This window comes from Triticum aestivum, chromosome 7A (assembly GCF_018294505.1).
Source record: "Triticum aestivum cultivar Chinese Spring chromosome 7A, IWGSC CS RefSeq v2.1, whole genome shotgun sequence".
NCBI lineage: Eukaryota > Viridiplantae > Streptophyta > Magnoliopsida > Poales > Poaceae > Triticum > Triticum aestivum.
Window position 1 is genome coordinate 57,818,638 of NC_057812.1, and position 21,603 is coordinate 57,840,240.

Here is a 21,603-nt window from a genome sequence, read left to right on the forward strand (position 1 = left end):
ACCCCTTAACAAATGGCGGCAGGCGACATGTGGCACCTGCCGCCACGCCTGGAGGCGGCCGGACATGCCGCCACGCTAGGAGGTGGCCGCCCGGGTAAAACGTTTCTCGTACAGTGCCCCGAGCCACGACGGAACGGGTGAGGCCAGGTGGGCCCGCCGCCACTGGGTGAGGCGGCCTCTGCCCGTGCCCAGGCCGACAGGTATAGCTGCACGCTCGACGAGACTGTGGGCCATGCCGCCACCGCAGTAGGCGGCCGCACTGTTTGTGCTGCATGTGGCCCGACAACCTGTCCTATTGCAAACCGGGATGATTCCCACGCGCGCGACGACGATGAATTTCACGGGCGGATGAGGTAAAAAAGATGTGGCTGTTGCAGATGATTCCCACGCGTGGAGGACGAGAAATTTCACGGGTGGGAATATAATGAGTGACAACGCTGATGCCCTGTTGTTGCCCGGGAATCAGACCGGCTTTTGCTTCTTTTACCTCAGCGGATGCGACGACACTGCGGGAATTAATCACACGTTGCGGGAACCTGTAGGCGGCACCTCTGTTGCTACTGCACGCGCGACAGCGTCCCTCTTGCAGACTGCGGTGATTGATTCTCACATGACGATTCCCACGCATGCGGCCCGACAACCTGTAATGTGGCAAACGGCTAGGATTCCCACGCGACGACGCTCATTTCCACGGGCGGGAATCCGATGCTGTGAGGCCAAGGCAGCAGAAGAAGCTGGCGATGGAAAAGAAAAATATTCACGCTGGACTCAGCAGATTCCTGTGGTAGTATATTAAATTTCGCAATCGTTTGTATCTTAATTTCTGCAGTTTAATGTAGCTTTATTTCAGTAGTTAAATGTAGCTTCATTTCAGTAGTACGATGTATCTTATTTGCGGTTGTACCATGTCGTAATGAAAAACAAATATAGTTTTAGAACATAATTATCGAACATCGTGCAACAACTACAAAATGAAATTAAGATACTCCCTCCATTTTTATATACAAGGCCACTATCAAAATAATAATTTGCAGATATACAAGGCCACTAACACTAATCGATGCAATATTAATGATGTTTACCTCGTAGTACTAGTAAAGGAGGACATTAACTACCCCTTGCATGCATACGGGAGTGAGAGCATTGGCTTGATGTGCATGAAAGAGAAGATACACATTAATTTACATGGCAAATAAGGAGACAAGCTGCCTTGCAACATTGACTTAGAAGACATTAACTTTTGCCTTGGTACCTGTAATATGAGTTTGTGGCCTTGTATACAAAAATGGAGGGAGTAGAACATAATGTCATACAATAAGAGAGTCACCTAATAAGGCAAGTACATCTGAATTAAATGGTAGAACTGGAATACAGCTAAAAAACTACATGAAGGCATCATCGTCATCCTCCGTCGATACAGAACTCTTGCCCTTCGAGAATGCAGAACTCTTACCCTTGGACAATGCAGAACTCTTGCCCTTCGAGAATGCACTACTCTTGCCCTTGGACGATGCATAAGTCTTGCCCTTTGATGATGCAGTACTCTTGCCCTTTGAAGACGCAGAAGAATGATGATCATCATCTAGCGCCTCCAGCAATCCCTCCACGTGTTCGCTCATGTCAACGGCCACAGACCAATATCCTGTGTCATACACAGGCTGGCCGCCCGTCAGTTCCGATGGGCCGACGCTAGGGGCTGATATGATAGCCAACTCGACCTCACCACCCCTGCTACTGCATCCGGCAACATCAGTGACTGAAATGAACTCCACATACACTATCGGCTGACCATACATTGAGTTATTGGAATTGTTTGCAAACCTCATGTACGACCCCCACGACCGATCACCTGTGACAGGCCGCAAGCCCCAACGGGCAGCTGTCCACTCCTAGCAGTGGCGCACCAGATACAGGTACGCCATTATTGACATATTACTAATGGCGCAACTGGTGTGTGGTGCGCCATTACTAGTTTTGAAAAAAAATTGTTAACAGTGGTGCATCAGGGGTAATGCGCGATTACTAGTTGGCATAGTAATGGCGCACCTGTACAAAGTGCGCCATTACTATGTGTATGACTGGGTCAAACCTTGGTCAAACTTAGTAATGGCGCACCTACACAAAGTGTGCCATTACTAACTTTGATCAAGGTTTGACCAAGTCATACATATAGTAATGATGCACTTTGTGAAGGTGCGCCATTACTAACTTTCTTTGCACCCCGCCCCCCCCATGGACCGCCTTTTCAGTTTTAGAAAAAATAAAAGAAAATGATGGAAATGTCAAAAAATAAAAGAAAATAAGTTTCTTATGTGATATGTGGTCTATTTGTTGGGAAAATTTACAAATATGAATTTTGATTTTATTTGCAAAATCTCTCTGAAATTTAGTAAAATGGGCATAACTTTTGCATACGAACTTGGATTAAAAAGTTTTTATATGAAAAATCATCTACTCAAAAAGTTATATCCGAATTCAACGGGAGAACCCCGTTGAAGATTTTCAGAATCCCCAAAAACCTAACAAAACGAAAGATACGGGGCTTTTAAGATCTAGAGGGGGAAATGAAAAAGGTTTCAAACTTAGTAATGGTGCACCATTTGCTAGGTGCGCCACTATTAACAGAAAAAAAATTGGTTTCATTTTTTTTTCAAAATATGATATGTAATATGACTGGGAAGTTTGAAATATTTTTTCAAAATTTCATCACACTCATGAACATGAACAAAGTCCTAGACATCAACAATGTTTAATAGGATTGATATGATAGATATATCAACAAGTGCCTGTTAAGTGAAGTGGTGCTGGGGTTGGATAGAACTGCAAAGTTAAGCGTGCTTGGACTGGAGTAGTGTGAGGATGGGTGACCTTCCAGAAAGTTTGACCACGGAGTACGGTTTGACTTGAGATTAAGCATATTGACCTGAGATTAAGCCATAGTGACCCGAGATTAAGAAAAAAAAACGAAAAAGAATTTTGAATTTTTGGTGAGTAATGGCGCACCGTTGGACATAATAATAGCACACTATGTGATGCGTCACTATTATCTGATATACTAATGGCGCATCATGGGTGTGCCATTAGTACTTGTTACTAGTGGCGTGATGATAGTGGCGCACCTATAGTGCGCCATTAATGGCCAAAATAGGTGCGCCATTAACATGCTTTTTCCTAGTAGTGGTCCCATCATTTCCTCCGTCAACGAGGAAGGCCTCCATTGTCATTTTTTCCCCTGCATCCCTGGGCCAAACACCGCTCGGATGCACCTTCTAACTGTTGTGTAACCCACGTTGACCATGTCTCTCACTACAACTGTAGTCGACTTGCACAAGGATACATCCACCCTGAAAGGACCGTCGCGCAAGACGTTCCCATAATACACTACTAAATTTTCCATAGTACCTAACCAACATACATGTTTACATTTCAAATAATTGGTAACTGAACATTTAGTACTAGTACGATGACAACATTTACATATCATACGACTAAAATAATAACTATATTTTCGTTACAAATATTCGGTATTTAAAGAACTATTTTTTCTCAAACTCGTCTATTAGCGTAACAAACTAAAACTCTGTTTGCTTTTCTCTAACTACCCCAAAAATTTCCTAAACTGGTTCTTGTAACATGCAAAAACTGAGCTTTTGGAAAAACTAGTAAAAACTAATTTTCTTACAACATGTTATGACAAAACCGAGGGTAATTACTCACTATCCAAACAACCACTAAACATAATAGTACGATAATAACATTTTAATACCATATGAGTAAAACATTTAATTTCTTTCGGCTTTATATAATTTTTTCATATCATATGATAACAATCATTTATTTACAAATAATAATATTTGCAGCGGCATGCACATTATTCACAACAGTACATCAATATAAAAAATATTAACAAAATTACAGTGTCATTTTATACCTTAGCTCCAATATGGATGTGCTTGCGAATGCAATTAAGAGTCCAACAGTTCGAATAAATATTCGTCACCAGTACTATATGAACGGAGTCAACCTATTATCACATGAACATCAATATTACACATGGATTTTTCTTTCTGCTATCAAAAGTATGAAAATAGCACTTGCATGTATATGGTCATCACCTCAAAAGGGACAGCGAAGATGGAAACACAATTTCTTCAATCACGTCATCTCCTCCTTGTTTGCTACTAAGATGAATTATTTTACCTAATTACATACATGATTAAGTACATTAACACCTAATCTTAACATATAAAATTTAAATTATTGCAACATAACAAAGTAGACCTAAGGTTTCCTAACCATAGACTTATTAATAAACATACCACATGAAATGATATACCAATTTTTTTTCTTAATTACCATATTAAGATCTTCTCGCATGTCAATACTAATGGACGCAGCTAACATCTGTCATTTGAAATTGTTTCTAACCTCTAAGCACTAACATCGCATAGCTAATGAGGAGCTAAAAGGCTAACTAATTACCACCCTGCATGCACACAAAAAAACAATGTATTGCAAAGCTCATACCTTGATCATTAACTTCGTACTTCACTTTGCTAGGCAAATCCTACTGCTAAAGCTCTAAATGACTCCAAAAAGTGATGAAATAATGCCTAACACAACACAGAACACATCGTTCTGAACTAAACAAAAAGAGTAAAAACATCATGTATGCAAACGAAACCAACAAAAATACATAGATCCACTACACCACGACACTGCATCCCCAACAACCAGATTTGTTGGGAATACAGGTTCTGCCAACAGACAGTCGGTCGGGAAAGACTATTGCCGACCGACCTTGTTTGTTGGGGAAAGCCCAGACGGGAAAACCCTTTCCCGACCGACATAGATTTTCCGACCGACTTCTTGTTGGCGATGGGGTATCTTTTCCGACCAACATTCTGTTGGGCCTTCCCTAGGCCTTTCCCGACCAACAATTTGCTGGGGCTACCATGGGCCTTCCCCTACCGACTATCAGACAAGGATTTCTTTCCCAACCAACAATCTGTTGGGATGCCATGGGCCTTTCCCAACCGACTATCTCACAACGTATTCTTTCCCGACCAACATTATGTTGGGCCTAGCATTAGCCTTTCCGACCGATTGTTAGACTGTTTTTTCTGCTGACCATCATCCATTAGCCCTCCCATAGGTGGACTTCAAATTACCAACAGAATATACATCAAGTTATAGTGCATGTCATCCAAAAATATTGAACCAGATGCAAACAATAACAACATACATTTCATTAATTTTCACATATAAATACATCATCTGTTAGTAACTAATGACCATCCAAGTTTCCTATAAACTAATGAAACTAATTAAGCAGAGTAAACATTATTGTTCATTGCCTAAGAGCAAAAATTCCTCACATTATTTTCTAGAATTTGTCTTAAGAAGCACATCATCTGCCTTGGCTCCTTATAGTGGGCAACTAAATACACATCCTCACAGCCTTCAACCAAGATCCTTGTGTCCTTCTAGTACTTGACATCAAAGCCTTCCTTCTAAATATCATTGGAGAACATCCTCCAGTTTGAAAATCTACAAGTCAAAATCCCTGGTTAATATTTCCGCACGATAACTGGACAACGTGATATTTTCTTGAAGCTGCCTTCAGTATCATTTCATACCAAAGCAACTAAAGAGAATTCATTATCACTTATGGGGAAATGGGTAGCTTTAGCTCCCCTCTTTTGTGTTTCCTGTAACTTATTTTGCTATATCCTAGGATACTTGAAAGGAGTAACAAATCTAGCAGAGAAAGCATTTGCTAAATAAAAGGACAATTCTCTTCAGGACATGGGGATACCGCTCTTCAGGCCATTCCTGCATAAATGAAAGGAGTAAGAAATTAGATGATTAATAATAGGTAGCAGCAAAAGCATTTCCTAAGCAACGAATTTACCCATGGGGATAGGTGGATCCTTCAATATTTGCAAATCAGTGACATGCTCAAAGTCCTCTGCTATAGGCAAGTCACTTGCTATCACAAACAACAATTTAATATCTCCTTTCAAATGTTACTTCACCAACAAACCGAGGCTCCAAATCCTGGTAAAAGCCATGGTATGATTAGTAATGTGAAAAATACTCTGAAACAAGAAAAAAATGGTTCCGTAATCAGAAGACAGAAAATTACTTTCACAGACCATCATAATACACCACAAAAAAATTATCCTGACAAAATCAGTTCGCCTTGACACGGTTAGAAAATGCAGCAGAAAGAAATTCTTATAAAAGACTCACCTCTTGAATGCAAAGAAAGTGACATATTTGAATGTAACTTTGAAGCCAAGATCTGTTTGTGACCTTTGTCCACCATGCTACTACATTTTCCAAATCATTCACTGAAAAACAACAGAAAACAAAACTTTATGCCAAGCCTGCTATCAAAAGAAAAAACATGTGTAACCAGTTCATGAAAGTACTTTTTAGAAAATTACAAAACAATAATGAAGCTTAATTAACTGCTGCACATAAAGAACTTTAATGCTTCAAGGGCTTCTCTATTTCCATGAAGCAAAGCAGCATAGATTTTTTTTAAGATATTATTAAACTTATGGCCTAGTTCAAATCTGCACACTGCAGCACATAGAGAGAGGGGGGAGGGGAGGGAGAAGCCAAGTGAGAGATTGAGATCTTACCGATGTCGTTGCCGCCATGGATAGGCACCTGGTCACTGAAAGTTAGTTGGGGGAGATGGGTGTCAAACAACTAAATTTTAATAAAAAACAACCAGAAGAAGTATATCGCTATATAGCTCTGTACATTGACTAGTAACAATCAATGTTGGTCTATCTTCTCTTGTTACTTGGTGATGGTATACACAATATTTTGGTTATTCTCTTCATCTAAACATTGTCTCAGATAATGTATATAGTTCATAGCTTACATGGTTCAATAGAATTGTGAAACTGATTCATGAATATACTTTTTAGAAAACTCAAACCAATAATGATGCAAGTCAACATAAAAGAACTTTACTGCTTCAACCAGAGGGCTAGAAATGAAAGGTAGGCCAGAGTTCTCACAAGAGTTTGTCTATGGCACGGTAGATGCCAGTCAAACCAAAACTAACAAGCAACCCTTCACAATAATGAATTACGACAATCTTTCTTATTCTGCATCTCTGGTTCCTTCACTTCAGGTTCTATCTTCTCCGCAGCTTCTTGAATGTCTTTCCAGGGACGAGCTCTACAACGTCATCGTCATCATCCTGGGCAGCACCAATGCTGGCGCCAGCCTCAGCACCAGACATCTACTTCTGGAACTGCTCAGCAAGCCTCCGCTGAAACTTCTCAGAGAACAAATTAGCAATTACATTGCACAAGTCTAGCCTCTCTAGGTTCCCAATTTTTCAAAACCAGAACAACACTCAAGAGTGTAACCTATGGTGACAAGCAGTGGTGGAGCTTCAAAGAAATTTCAGAAGGGGAGGGGGAAAGCTACAAAATGATATGATTTTGTTTTTGGAATATCAAAGTACGACCACACGTTAGAATTGGTAGCATGTTGAGCATATTGATCTTATCTGCTTACAAAATACTCCCTCCATCCGGAAATACTTGTCGGAGAAATGGATGTATCTAGACGTACTTTAGTTCTAGATACATCCATTTTTCTTACAAGTATTTCCGGACGGAGGGAGTACATTTCTAACACCAATTACATATAAAGTCAGTCTAATCGTGTGCCATTTTCCCAAAGTACCATCATAGTTAACATGCATAGTGCATGGCTAAGTTCTGTCCTCCAAGTTATAGCATGTGAATTACTTATGAAAATCCACTAAGCAAATTAATTATGACAACCTAGATCAACAAAATTTGTCATCCATGCTTTATTACTCTGTAAAATATTGAGCAGAAGGTGTACAATAACTAGAACCTAGGAGTCCTTAATATAAATATATAATATATTATATGTTTATATAAATGTTTGTAATAAACAAAGTACATAAAAAATCTATGAATATGTCGGCGAAGGGTGAACACCTAGCTCAATATATGGATTGAAAATACTGGTGGTTAAATTTTCACCAGTGTGCAAAACAGAGCAATAATAGATTCCTCTACAACAAGACATAAATCCAACAGTTTGTTTGCTTGCTGTTACCGCAACATCAGGTCAATATTAGGTCTATGTGCACAATAATTTCAGGTTTCTATAATTTGACCTAATTATGTAGTGACATTTTTATGACTGCCAACAAACATCAAAAACCAACAATATAGATCGTGTTCTACTACAAATGAGCTAGTACCCAGAAAAAATGATCACTTCTAGTTACTTTTGCCAACTTTAGTCCCAATGGATGAAACTATGAGGTCGCCCCGTGCGAACAACGGAGACATGAAACCACCAATGTTACAACTTACAACAAATAGTTTGATTTCATTTGTTCATAACATTCTGATATTTAAAATATCCGGGAAGCAGGGCATAAATAAGATGCTCTTCAGGTTAAAGTACTGCAACCATCATTAGCATCATATAGTTCCGTCAGATTAATAAACATGAAAAGAAACACAAGCATGTGGTCACATCATTATAAACTAAAAGCTTGAGCTCGAAATAAGCAATCGCAAGCATGTGCAGCCTCACTTTTGCAAATAATTTTCTAATCATGCCTTGCTTATATAGTTGCAGAGTAGTGTTTTATTATATGTACTTGCAATTGGGGCTCTTGGGGAACTATCCTGTAGCCTAGATGATTTTCAGGTTGACATATAACCTGATGAAGGAGTGACGCCTCACCTGCATACATGAAGCCATTAATAAACCAATGAATTGCGACTACGGAACCAACAAAATCTAAGATTTATATCATACCTACATGACCCCAAATTGTAGACATTGGGGCAACAGTTTTTAGAGCCAATGAATCCATATAGCTACCAGATATTTCACACCTATTCAATTCAAAATCCCAGTAGATATGAATTGCATGTCAATGGGGCATGCCGTACAGTCAAGCATCATGGTAGCAAGGCATGGGGCCACAGTTTTCTTCTCAAATCACATAGTAAACGTAGAAATAGCTTCCAAATCCACACATAATATAAACCTGCACATGTGAAAGGAAAAGTTACGGACTTATACTGGAAAATTTCTTCGACCAGTCCATCCAGCAGGCCGATTTCTGGAGATAAAGTCGTTGTCTCACAGGGAAATACCTAACAGCAGAGGTAACAAAAGCCATGCCTTTAGAGGGACTGTAACCGGCCCACAGTCCTAATCAGATCTGGCAAGGGGCATCTCGGAGCATACCTTCTTGGCCGGCGGCACATAGGGGCGATGGCTGAGCTTGGGCGCAGAAGAAAAGGGCAGCCGTCGGCAGGGTGTGGACGGCAACGGCAGGACCACCTGTGCATATAGGGTGGTGTGGTGAGCGACGGGGGAGGGGGATAAGCAGGATAGAAGAGAGCACCTGGAGGCGGAGGGTGCTCGAGCGCGTAGCAACATGGAGAGAACCTCACAGCGGAGGCTGCTCGAGCCCGTGGCGGCAGTGAGAGCCTCTGCAGGTGAAGGCCGAGCGAGCGCAGCGGAGAGAGAGCTCGAGCCTAGCTGCGGCGGTGTGGAGTTGGCTCAGTGGTGCGCAGGCTGAAGTAAGTGAGGGAGATGGGGAGGGGGTTGCGTCCTCGCCGGCTGGAGAGCACGCAGCCGGCCGCAGAGAGTAGCGTCGGCGGCGGACAAAGAGCTCGAGCATGCCGGCGGCGGATGTAGAAATTGGATGGGGGTTGAGGGATTTGGGGATTTAGGAGCGGAAGGGGAAAAAGAGAGGGAGTTTTCAGTGGGCTGGGCTAATTTTGGCGCTAACTTTTTCTGTTCCCGCGTGCGCGACTTCTTGGCCCAATTAGCTGCCAACAGTCGGTCGGCATTAATCCCCGACCCATAGTCTGATGGAAGTCCTCGTATTCCCGACCTATGACCTGACATTAAATATATGAGCATTCCCGACCAACCCTCTGTTGCTACGATATGCATTACCAACCAACAGTTTGATACAACTTTTCCTAACCAACGGTCTGATGGTATTAGAGACTTTTCCCAACAGTCGTTGGTAGGGAAATCTAGTGTGTGGTGTAGTGATCTTACCTTCTTCTATCTTTTCTTCAATTTCACTATATTTAAAATCCAACTCTAAATCACCCTAAATCATGAGTGAAACTGCGTACTGAATTTATCTTTCCCTCTGTTCTTACACACTTAGAGATGAGAAGAGGAGGCCAGAGACAGTGTGCTTACGCTCGGAGCAGATGTATACTATATAAAAGGAAGAGGATCCCTGTAGTGTTGGCACAACAGGTTCCCACATCCTCGGATTCCTGCAGCGAGTGAGCGATTCCCGCAGTGCCGTCGCATCCGTTGAAGAAAGCAGGAGTGATTCCCGCCCGTCAAATTCATTGTCGTCCGCGCGCACGAGAATCAGTGCCGTCTGCAACAGGAAAGGTGTCGCGTGTGCAAAGCAACAAAAGAACTTGAAGAATAAATGTTAACAGAGAGAAGGTGTCGCCCATGCCTCGGCCCGCGTGCAGCAGGAGCTGTCGGCCAGGGAACTGCAGTGGCAGCGCTCACCGCCTCGCCCAGTGGCGGCCGGGCCCGCCACTCCTGTCCCGTTCCGTCCCAGCTACGCCAATGTGCGAAACCCGTTTTGCCCCGCGAGGCCGCCTCCTGGCGTGGTGGCAGGGCCCGCCGCCTCCTGGCGTGGCGGCAGGTGACATGTGTCGCCTGCCGCCATTGGTGTGGGGGTCCTTTTTAACAATTTTATCTGTAGGTAGTTCTTTTTGTCAATAGCATTTGGCAGGGAGTCCTTTTGGACAAAAAATCCGGAACGCCGGCGCTCCGCCTCCCTCCTTGGTCTGCGGCTAGCAAGATGGGCCTCCGTGGCGTGCTGACAAGTGGCAGACCGGCCCGTGTGTGATGGCCCACATTGCATCCGGCCTGGTACGGCCTGTCTGCTGAAAGCTCCTAATCGGCGCTCCGAGCGGCACTTCGCGTACCAGCGCCCGCGCTAACTCCATAGGCTGCGAGCCAGTAGCGCTTGCTTTCGCTCGCTCCGTGGTCTTTGATCGCCAGTTGACAATGACCGTTGACCCGTGCCACGGCCATTGATTTTCAAAAGGTTACAAAAAATATATAAAGAAGTCACAAATTCGATTTTTTCCCAATTTATAATATAATGTTTGTGAGTTTGAAAAAGTTCATGAATTTGGAAAAAATGACAGATTTTTTTATAAAATATTCATGAATTTGAACGAAGGTCATAGATTTAAGAAAATGTTCCGAAATTTAAGAACAGTTTGTGAATTCAAAAAGAGTTTGTGATTTTTAATTAATGTCAGGAAATTTTAAAAAATATCATGAATTTCGAAAAAAAAACTTGGAGAATAAATGTTAACAGAGAGCATAAACAAAGATTTTTTTAATGATTTCAAGAGGGCATAAATATACTTGACAACATGCATGTAGAGTTGAACTTATATTTCACATCCGTCCTCTCGACTGGGTTGAGTCGCGGTGAAACTAAAGTATCCGACATGGCGCCTACTCTCATCGGCGTGCGAAAACATGTACCCGTTAAGAATGACCTAATAAGTAGACACTTCAATATATACTCGTGTATAGTTATGGTTTTCTACTTGCAAACAATAAGACACTTTTCCATCACATGAATCCCAGGTGGCGGCTGGTACGCATTCTTGGTCGCTTGTCCTTGCAATGGACGCCAAGTAGGACCATCATGGGGGGCAGGTCAAACAAATCCTTAAGGACAAATTGACAGAACTGCTCACGTATGCTGCACCGCTGCAGTAGATTAATCCTCGATGCTTCTCAAGCCTACGACACTTATTTAGATAAGACATGATCCCTACTTCTTGAACATATGGTTTCCAAGCTTCCACTGAAAATGTGGTTTCCACCTGATATTGTCTCATGTAGTGTATTTATCGCCTTGTACATAGGTATCTCGAATTTCAGTTACCTATCTTCTGGCTTGTTTGGTTTGCCATCTTCTCGCTTCATGGTAGTAGTATGTCTTTACCATGTCATATGCTCACATGCGTTCTATATGATTGTAGCATATCAATCATGCATATATATATATTACATCTGGGCGAGACTTTGGCATCATACATGTATCATGTTCTGACAGTTAATGGGAGATGCCGTGTTATTATGATGTACACCCACCTCCGGGTCCGGTCCTAGTTTAAATTTGGATGCCTTTCTTACTACTCACATTTATAGACTATGTAGTACCTAAATTCCTCACATTTATTGTTGCCGCTAGAAAAAAACATTAATGGAACATTAGCAATAGATCTTCTATATAACTGAAATCAAATATCTCAAATGTATTAGAACTTGCGTAGAATGTACACAAGATCATCCTTCTTAGAGAAAAGGTGTCGGCCGAGCCCGATAAAAGGCTCGAATCTAATCCGGTTTTGAATTAACAAAGCCATCAACCGGCTAGGAATACAAGTAAGCGTACAACTAGTAAAAAAGCAAGAAACGGCAAAGATACATAGAGTTGTAGCAGCTTACGACCTATTTGTGATACAGGCAAACAAGAGATAGTAATAGGAGCCTAGCCAAGATCACCAAGGTCACACGCCATGAGCAGTAGCCACACCAGCAGAAGGGGGCGGGCAGCAAGAAACCAGCATTGACAAACATCTCCTCGCCTACTCCTGCAGAACATGCCAAGGTCGACAAGCCACTCGCTTCTACCTACGAAGAAGACCACTATCCTCTCGCCCTGGCTCGAAGGGCGCCGATTGGACAATGTCGCCTGGCAGCTCGGGCATGAGGGAGCAGAGCACCACCTTCGCTAGGATCCCACGACCTCACCACCACCTGGGCAGCCACCCAACCAGACGCAAGCAGAAGAGCACCTACCAAAGATGAAGACCGCGTGGAGAAGACGAAGAACATTGAACAGCTCGCCGCCACATTGCCCTCGCCAAGCAGAAAAGCACCATCCATACCTCCACGAACCCCAGACGACGCCTCCAGGAAGGGAACGACGTCGACACGTTGCCGCCGCCCACAAGGGGGACTAGGACTTTCGCCCCATGCGGAGCGTGGAAGAAGGAAGCAGAAGGGGATCTCAACGAGGCCTCCAAGAAGGGGAGACCGACTCCAAGAAAATGGAGACGGCCTCGCCGTGGCCACCAAAGGCCAAGGGTTTCCCCCGGTCCCACACTCCACTCCCAACCACCCGAACCCGAGAGCACGGGCCGACGTGACAAAGCCGCCATGGCCGGATCAGACCGGTGGGTGCATCCACGAGCGAAGGGCATCGATCTTCACCAGACAGAGCACACCTACCACAACCTCGTCGCCCGCATGACCGAGGCTACAGCACAGCCCTCGTGGCCGCCGCTCGTCGTAGAGCCGGTGCCGCCCGCACAGCCCGGGGCCGCCGCCCCGGCATCCACCCACCACGAGCATCTCCACCGACACAGGGAGCAGCCCCAGCACCAAGCCAGAACGACGGACCAGACCACCACGACATCCAGCGGGGAAGGGGCATGCAGCGCTCAAACCCCTAGATCCAGCCGGGGAGCAACCTAAGAACCGAAGCAGGGGCATCACTCCCAGGCCGAGCAGAGGGGCCACATCCCCTAGACGTCCTCCCGCCGGTCAAGAGAAGGACCACATGTTGCCACCAACGCGGATCTGGAAAGGGAGGCCACCATGGCGGCTAGACGGGCAGCTGGATCTCAAGCCACCCCGAAGCACGGCCGGGACGGCGGCCGCCATGGCTGACGCCTCAGAGGCCAGATCCGGGGCCAAGCACCGCGCGAGGAGAGGATGCCGGAGAGGGGGTGTCGTCGTCGGGAGGAGAGATGGGGCACAGATCTGGGCAGGGGAGCACGCAGGGACGCCCCGCCGCCGCCAACAGCCGCACGGGCGAAGCCCGGGACGGCCGCCGACGACGACAGAGGGAGGAGGCGGCCGTGGGTGGCCTGGCGCCGGATCTAGGGGTTCGCCCCCGTGTTGCCCAGGAGCGGAAGACGCGGGGGGGGGGGGGGGGGGGTGTAGGGACAGGAAATTCTAGGCAACTCACAAGATCATCCTTCAATTTACATGTGAATTTTTTCCCTATCAAAAATTATAAAACGGTTGTAAATACAGAAGCAATACTTGTTCTGCAACCATCAATACTAGTTGCACACCTATCTGACGTTGATTTATGTATCGGCAGTCAATTGAGTTGATTTACTATATCCTACTCTCTCTATTTCTAAATATTTGTCTTTCTAGAGATTTTAACAAGTGACTACATACGGAGCAAAATGAGTGAATCTGCACTTTAGAATATGTCTATATACATTCATATGTGGTACTTCATTTGAAATCTCTAAAAAGATAAATATTTAGGAACAAAGGGAGTATTAGTTTGATTCGGACAAAAAAAAATTGCACGGCACAATTTTTTTTTTCATCTACGCCATGTTACCTCTGAAAGAGAGAAACATACATCCATTTGTTTACAAATTGAGATTTATTATGAACTTCATTCTTGGTAACAATGGTTGGATGGATAGAAAGAGGTCTAAAGCCATATCCTCGTCTTAAACATTGATCACAAAGCCATGCTCGTGTGCAGTTTAAGCCATTCGGGCAATGGTTCAATCACTCAAAATTTGTTCAATGTACATGGATAATCAAGATGTCGCTCGATCTTAGTATGAGCCATAGTTAGCTGATTCACTACAACAGACTTCGAACTCCGACTCAGATGTTACATCGATCGACCTAGTACGGGATTCGAATTCGCTCAGATCGGTAGCGATTCGGTGCACGATTCGCCGATCTCAAAACAAACTGAAAAAATAAGATCGTCGGTAATCTGATGTGCTCATGAGTACAGCAACTCGTCCGGGCTAGTGGCTACGCAGCAGTGATGCAGACCCGGTGGTCGGGCAGCAGCAACGCAGACGCAGTGGCCGGGTAGCCGACAACAGCGACTCGACCGGCGCTGGGATGGTATCCGGTCCACGGCGACGGCGGACCAGAACGTGGAGGCCGGAGAATGGTGAGACCTGCGAATATGTGGTGGCCGGCGTGACGGCCAAGGCTGCCAAGACCTGGTGGCCATGGTGGCGGCCATGATGATGTCGCCTCCGTCCAGCAGCATGTTCTTCTCCCATGCGTGCATCACCTCCCTCCCCCATTCCTAGTCCATTGGCAATCTAGATTTAGCAGTTGTGGAATTGGGAGAAGATGACGGGATGGATTTATGGGGAAGACGATGGGTCTGCTATTCTTTTCCTAAAAGCATGGTTAATAGTATATCCAACTGCTGGTTATATTTGTCATGCTATATACAGTCATCACTTATACTCATTTATATAACAAGGTTTGCTATAAGAGTACTATTATTTTTCACCTTCTCTTTATCACTTTCTAACTATTTATTGTATTTGTCTAGAAATACACATATAGGTGGCTCTTGCATGAGAGCCCACCCTCATCATTTTTCAGTGTCTCTCTCTTTTATATAGACAAAAATGTTACGTAGGCGGGCTATAAATCCACTATTATACTTGCTCTGACGGGCCCAAGTTGAAAAAATTGGTAGCTTGACGTGTCCAAGTGAAATTCTTGGTGGAAACTTTCCCTCCATTGATGACTTTGGTATTTGTTATGTCATTGATTCAAGTGCTCATTAAGAGGTCCCTGTGCACGTAAAGTAGGCCAATGTAATACTAGCATTTTTCTAGGTACATTTTCTAGTTAAACTATGAAACAGGCAAGAAAGGGTATAAAAAAGGAGCAACCCAAGGGTGGAATCGGAGTCCTCTGATTAGAGATGTATAACCCCCCTCCCCCCCAACTCGATTCATATGCACAACCGAATCACGAATCCCGGACCCAGCGAACTGCGAATCGGGCAACTACTATGAGCACTTAATTTTGATCATATCTTTACCTAATAATAATAAAGCAAATTTGGTTTCTTTCGTCCGTCATGGCATTTTTCAGAAAAATCCCTCTATTTCAGAGAATTCAACCAGCAGTCCTGTAAGTTAAAACGAATCGTTATTTTCGTATTTTACACAAAAGTCCATGTCTTTTCTTGAAATCAACCCGCCGTCCGGATTTAAGTCACACCTGAACCGTTATTTTACATTTTTTGAAAACACCCCCTGATGTTTTAGATAATTCATCCGTGAATCATATTTAAGTCAAACAAATGCTTTTTAAAATCATCCATATTTTTTAAACCGTAACTCCGATTTGAACATGTTAAATATGAAGTTTGATTAGAAAAATATGTAGAATATGAATATGAGATTAGTTTTACCTGTTAAGTATTTTTAAATATTATTTTGGAATATATTTGAGTCAAACAAAATGATTTTCTAAATTATCTGTATCTTTTAAACCGTAACTTCGATTTTAATATATTATATATGAAATTTTATTAGAAAAATGTGTGGAATCTAAATATGATGTTAATTTTACCTGTTAAATAATTTTATGGAAGCAAACTTATAATTTAGAGCGCAAGATTCGTTTTTTTTCATACCGGCAGCGATCCAGATTGCAAATAAACACCCAACTATAACCATATACGGAAAAGAAAACATCGATAACTACACATGCATACCTCTGAAAAATGTCGCAGGGGAAAACAACAGATTTCTCATCGCGAGAGTGAGAGAAAGCGAGCGAGAGAGAGAGAGAGAGAGGGAGAGAGAGGGAGAGGGAGGAGCGAGGGAGAGAGAGACGCCTTAGGATTAACCATATTTAACACACGTTTTTTGTTGTTTTGTGTGAACACCGAGGCCATGGTCGGCGAGGGTGACAAGGAGGATAAGCGGCAACACAAATATGATGCCTCGTGAAAATAAAGGAGATGGACCTATTATGGTCTTGAGTGATGGTTGTTGAGTTAAGAGCGTGTGTTATGTTTTCTCTCTCGTTGCAACGCACGGACTCTTTTGCTAGTCATTTAAAAGATTACTACAATCTGAATAGGCATGGACATACTTTCCTTGCAGCTTATCCTTTTAGATTTGCTCTACAAGCTTGCTCCACATGTATGCTTTGATCACACATATTAATACAACAATAAAAAAGATTTTCCCGCCTACCAGATCTCTCAATGTAAAGCCATGTCACGGGACCATATACGATATTTCAGATGTCTCTTAATCCCGGCTCATGCATTGTCATGAGGTAGATACAACCAGGGCGATCCATGAAATAACAATAATAACGATCACAATTTGCCCTTAATTTAACATTGAGACGTTCTTATTGCTAATACAAAAACATGCATCCAAGCCGGAAAGGTGTGGGTTTCTATTATAGGAATCTCCGCTCAACCGAAAGGTGGCCAGGTTACTTTGGCGGGCACCTCTAGATAATAGCTATCCACGAAAATAATGTGATGCAGACAACCCGTACCAAGAGCCTTCGGTGGAAGTATCACACGCGGCTCTAGTTCTGATCGGTTTGTCGAAACTTGTATCCCCTGACAACTCTCTAGTCGGAATAACCTGAAAACTGAATGTTTTAAAAATAGTGAGAAACTTTCCAGTCATATCATGGTACTTGATTTAGTCCATTATCAGCTGGTGGTTGTTCTCTAGTGTGAACACATCCTTTATCATTTCTTCTTGCAAATCAATGGACACCAAGTAACATTACTATGGGATCCTAATCAAATAAATCCCCCTATTTTTCGTCGATGATGGTGGATGGTTTTCCTTCTAGGATAAGTGTGAACATTGACTAGTCGTCGGAGGGAAAGAACCATGCCTAGAATCAGTAAAGAAACATATTTACATAAATTAAAAAATACATCCCAGCCTTGGGGGTGTAGACAGTGGCGGATCTAGGATTTGAAATCAGGGTGGTCCATTTTTTTACAATAAGCATGACATGTGAATCTAAGCAATAATATTTTCCATCAATAAGGCTACCTGGGGAAGGTGTGATGTGGAAAATTATGTGTGCGCTCATTGGCTCATGTACTGGATAGCATACGAAAGCAAAAGGCAAAACATAAATAAAAATTGGCGAATATGTACCCTAAAATCAGGCTAAGGCCTCCTTTGGTTTGGAGGAATTTTGCAGGATTTTCATATAATAGGATTTCTACAGGAATTTTTTAGAGCTCTTTGGTTTGTAGGAATGAAATCCTATTTCTATGGAGGAATTCTTCCTATCCTTCACATTTCATAAGAAAATAAACATTAGCCTAGACTCAATGGAAAAAATCTTATGGTGTGAATCAAAGGGCATCTCATTTACAATTCCTATGCATAGGATTTGAGATGCATGTCATCTCATTTCCTATGACTTTCCTATTCCTATGATTTTCCAATCCTATGAACCAAAGGAGACCTAACTGGGGCCTGAGGCAGGTTTCTACTTGCCACCGGCCAACTTCCAGACTGGTGATTGGGCGACTGGCGCTCACTTTGCACGGGATAGCGCTAGGTGGCCGGGTCAGGGTAGGGCAACAGGGGGCGCGGTTGGCGCTGAGGGTTGGGCGGGAGAGAAGGAGAGGGAGGAGCCTCCTGGCCGGCTGGGAGTCAGGGCAGGGAGCAGGAGAGGAACGGCAGGCCAGCGCCGCAGCGGTGACGAGGCGGCACGGCTGGGCGTCGGGGACGGGAAGAACTGGTTGGATGCGTTCGCGGGAACTCCTATGCGCCGCATTTTGCGGCGAGTAGCGTCTCGACGCACACAGAAGCAGCGAACTGGGCCGGCCCAGCAGCGGGAGCGCAGCCGAAAACTCCAAAAATTAATGTGCTCAATCAGGTTCGAACACACGACCACACAAACTACAGGGAGCTCCTATAGGCCACTCGCTGCGGCAAAGTGCCGGCGCTTCGCACAGGAGCGACTAGCATGGGCCGGCCCGTTTAAAGTGGCAAGCGGCGGCACATTCCCGACATGAAAAGTCGCAAAAACAAAATATTGCTAGCGCTGTAACTCGAACACGCGACTTCACACTAGTTGGACGGAGAACAATTTTGAAAAATCTTGAACAAATCTGGAATCGCGGTCAATTTTTTAAAGCACGAACATTTTTAAATCTTGAGAATATATATTGAAATGGGGAGCAATTTTGAAAAATCCCGAACAAATTTGGGAGCACGAACATTTTTTGAATATGTGAACAATAAATTGAAATCTGACACATTTTCTGAATCTCAAAAGTTTTGTACTTCTTTGTGCAACGAGAACAATTTTTGAATTTTGAGAACATTTTTTGGAAACACGAACAAAATTTAAATTTTTCGATTTTTTTTAAAGGAAGAGAAGAAATGAAAGAGATATCGTAAATATTTTGTAAAACTGCGAACATGTTCTGAAAAAGAAAATAAACTTGAAAAAAGAAAATGAAACAAAAAAGAAAAAAAATGAAAAAGAATCAGAAATATAAATAAAAGAGAAATAAAAAACAATAGAAAACCAAAAAAGGACCAGAAAAAAAGATACAGGAAAAACCCTGGTTCAGGGAACCTTCTAGAAGGTTCCCAAAACCGGTTGGACGCATTATGTGTAAGTGGGCCGGCCCATGTCCGTCACTCGATGCGTTTGTCTGTGCGATCGCTCGACAGTTTGCCGCAGCGAGCGGCGAATAGGATTTTCCCAAACTACACATGGCCTAGTAAACAGCGCACCTGAAGAGGCATGCTGTTCAATTCCTAGATCGGGGCTTTAATAAGGCAGTACTGTAAGATCGAACGCCATATGAAAATTCAAAAACGATTTTTTAAGGAACTAATTAATTTTTGACACGCGAAATATTAAAAAAAATTGTAACGAAATTTTAGAAAATCAAACATCTCTTAATTTTACGATTTTTAGGAAAATGGAATTTTTTTAATTGGGAATAAAAGTGGAAACAGAACATTTTTGAAACTCTGAACAAAAACTGAAAACATGAACATTTTTCAGATGTGAATGTTTTTTTTGAAAATACGAACATTTTCTGAATCTAAGAACAATTTTTGAAAATACAAAAAAAATATTTAAAACTCCGAGCAAAAATTGAATAAATGAACATTTTTCCAGAATTGAGAAAAAAATTTAAAATAAGAATTTTTGTATATCTATGAAATATTTTGGAAAATACAAAAAATTAAATAATTTTGGAAAATACAAACAATCTATGAACAAATTTGAAGATGGCAAACTTTTTCTAAAAATATATACAATTTTTAAAATTCACGAACATTTTTAAATTTGTGAGCAAAAATTGAAAATGGGAACATTTTGTAAATTTCCTAACACTTTTTGTAAAGTGCGAACATTTTTTGAAGTTGTGAACAATTTTTTAAAAAATGAGAACAATTTTTGATAAAATGAGAACAATGTTTGATTTGGAACAGTTTTTTGAAACAGTGAATAATTTTCAAAAAATATTATTTTTTTATTTCAAACAATACTTGAGTTCTCGAACTTATTTTGAAATAAAAAGGAAAAAGAAAAATAAAGAAAACAAAACAGATAAAACTGAAAAAGAAAGAGAAACAGATAATAAAAAACCCGCTTAAGGAACCTTCTAGAACGGATAAAAACCGGCTTGGAAACTTCTAGAAAGTTCCCAAAACCGGAACTTCCTACAGCGGGAGATGGGCCGGCCCACTTAATCACGTCCCCAGTGCGATCGGTCGACCCCCTGTGCGATCAGTCAACTGTTTGACGCAGAGAGCGTTAAATTGGGTTTTCCTGCGTTCGCTGCCTGGGGATGGGAAGAACAAGTCATTGGGCTTCTTTTTTTTCTCTGGCCCATCTTAATATTCATAGGTATATGGTCCGGCCCAAAATCCCAGGGTGGGCCACGACCCACCCTGTCCACCCTGTAGCTCCGCTCCTGGGTGTAGAAGTCTTCTTCCTCCTGCATCTACCCGCAACATGCTGTGCGCAAAGCCCGATGCCACCTCTAGGCCTCTATCTTAGCGGAGAAAACTTATTGAAACCCCGTAGCTTGTAGAAGGAGATGTCAGAAAGTTGTCGATATAGACCAGAAGACATCAGCGGCCTCTATAGAGTAAATCGCTGCCCCAGATATGAAAATGACAAACAGGGCCTAGAAAAGCCCCCGAATCCGGTCAGATGGAGTCGGGGAGCACATACCTCACATGCTCCCCAACAAAGCCGAGATCGGCCAGCCTTCACCGGCCAAAATTGGAGCCGGAGGAGCAAGATGCAAAGCCACGACCACGCGACAAGCGTGGTAAAGCAATCTCAAATTGACAAATGAAAAAAAAGATGCAAAGCCATGACGTCCTCTCTATATGACAACCCACCGAGACAGACCTGCACACGGAAATCATGTATTGCAGACAACCCTTATCAAGAACTGTTGGTGGAAGTATCACACACGGCTCCAGTTCTAGTCAGTTTGTAAAAGTTTGTAACCAAGGCTTTCGAGTCAGAATAACCTGAAAACTAGACGCTAGCCGGCCAGGTCAAACAAATCACCATGTCGTCTCAATGCTGACGGATTGTTTTCCTTCTAGGATACAACATGCATGTCAACGTCGACTAGTCGGCGCGCGGAGCGAAGAAGCCACGCCAAGAACCGGACGTGAGAGGCGTTCCCATCCA

At 42.9% G+C, this 21,603-nt stretch overlaps 2 long non-coding RNA genes across 7 annotated transcripts; both read right to left on the bottom strand.

The window, feature by feature from the left end:
- Positions 1-5,229: 5,229 nt before the first annotated feature.
- LOC123151474 (uncharacterized) lies at positions 5,230-7,402 on the bottom strand. 2 transcript variants are annotated; one of them, XR_006475653.1, is made up of 5 exons: positions 6,654-7,402; positions 6,256-6,356; positions 5,915-6,060; positions 5,640-5,835; positions 5,230-5,550 (listed from the first exon to the last, which is right to left on the bottom strand). It is a non-coding gene; the product is annotated as an uncharacterized lncRNA (long non-coding RNA). The 2 variants fall into 2 exon arrangements; XR_006475652.1 differs by having other exon boundaries at positions 5,230-5,835; positions 6,654-7,401.
- A 44-nt stretch (positions 7,403-7,446) lies between these two features.
- LOC123151475 (uncharacterized) lies at positions 7,447-9,756 on the bottom strand. 5 transcript variants are annotated; one of them, XR_006475655.1, is made up of 4 exons: positions 9,484-9,756; positions 9,280-9,375; positions 8,842-9,076; positions 7,447-8,766 (listed from the first exon to the last, which is right to left on the bottom strand). It is a non-coding gene; the product is annotated as an uncharacterized lncRNA (long non-coding RNA). The 5 variants fall into 5 exon arrangements; XR_006475658.1 differs by having other exon boundaries at positions 9,186-9,375; XR_006475656.1 differs by having other exon boundaries at positions 9,440-9,756.
- Positions 9,757-21,603: the final 11,847 nt, after the last annotated feature.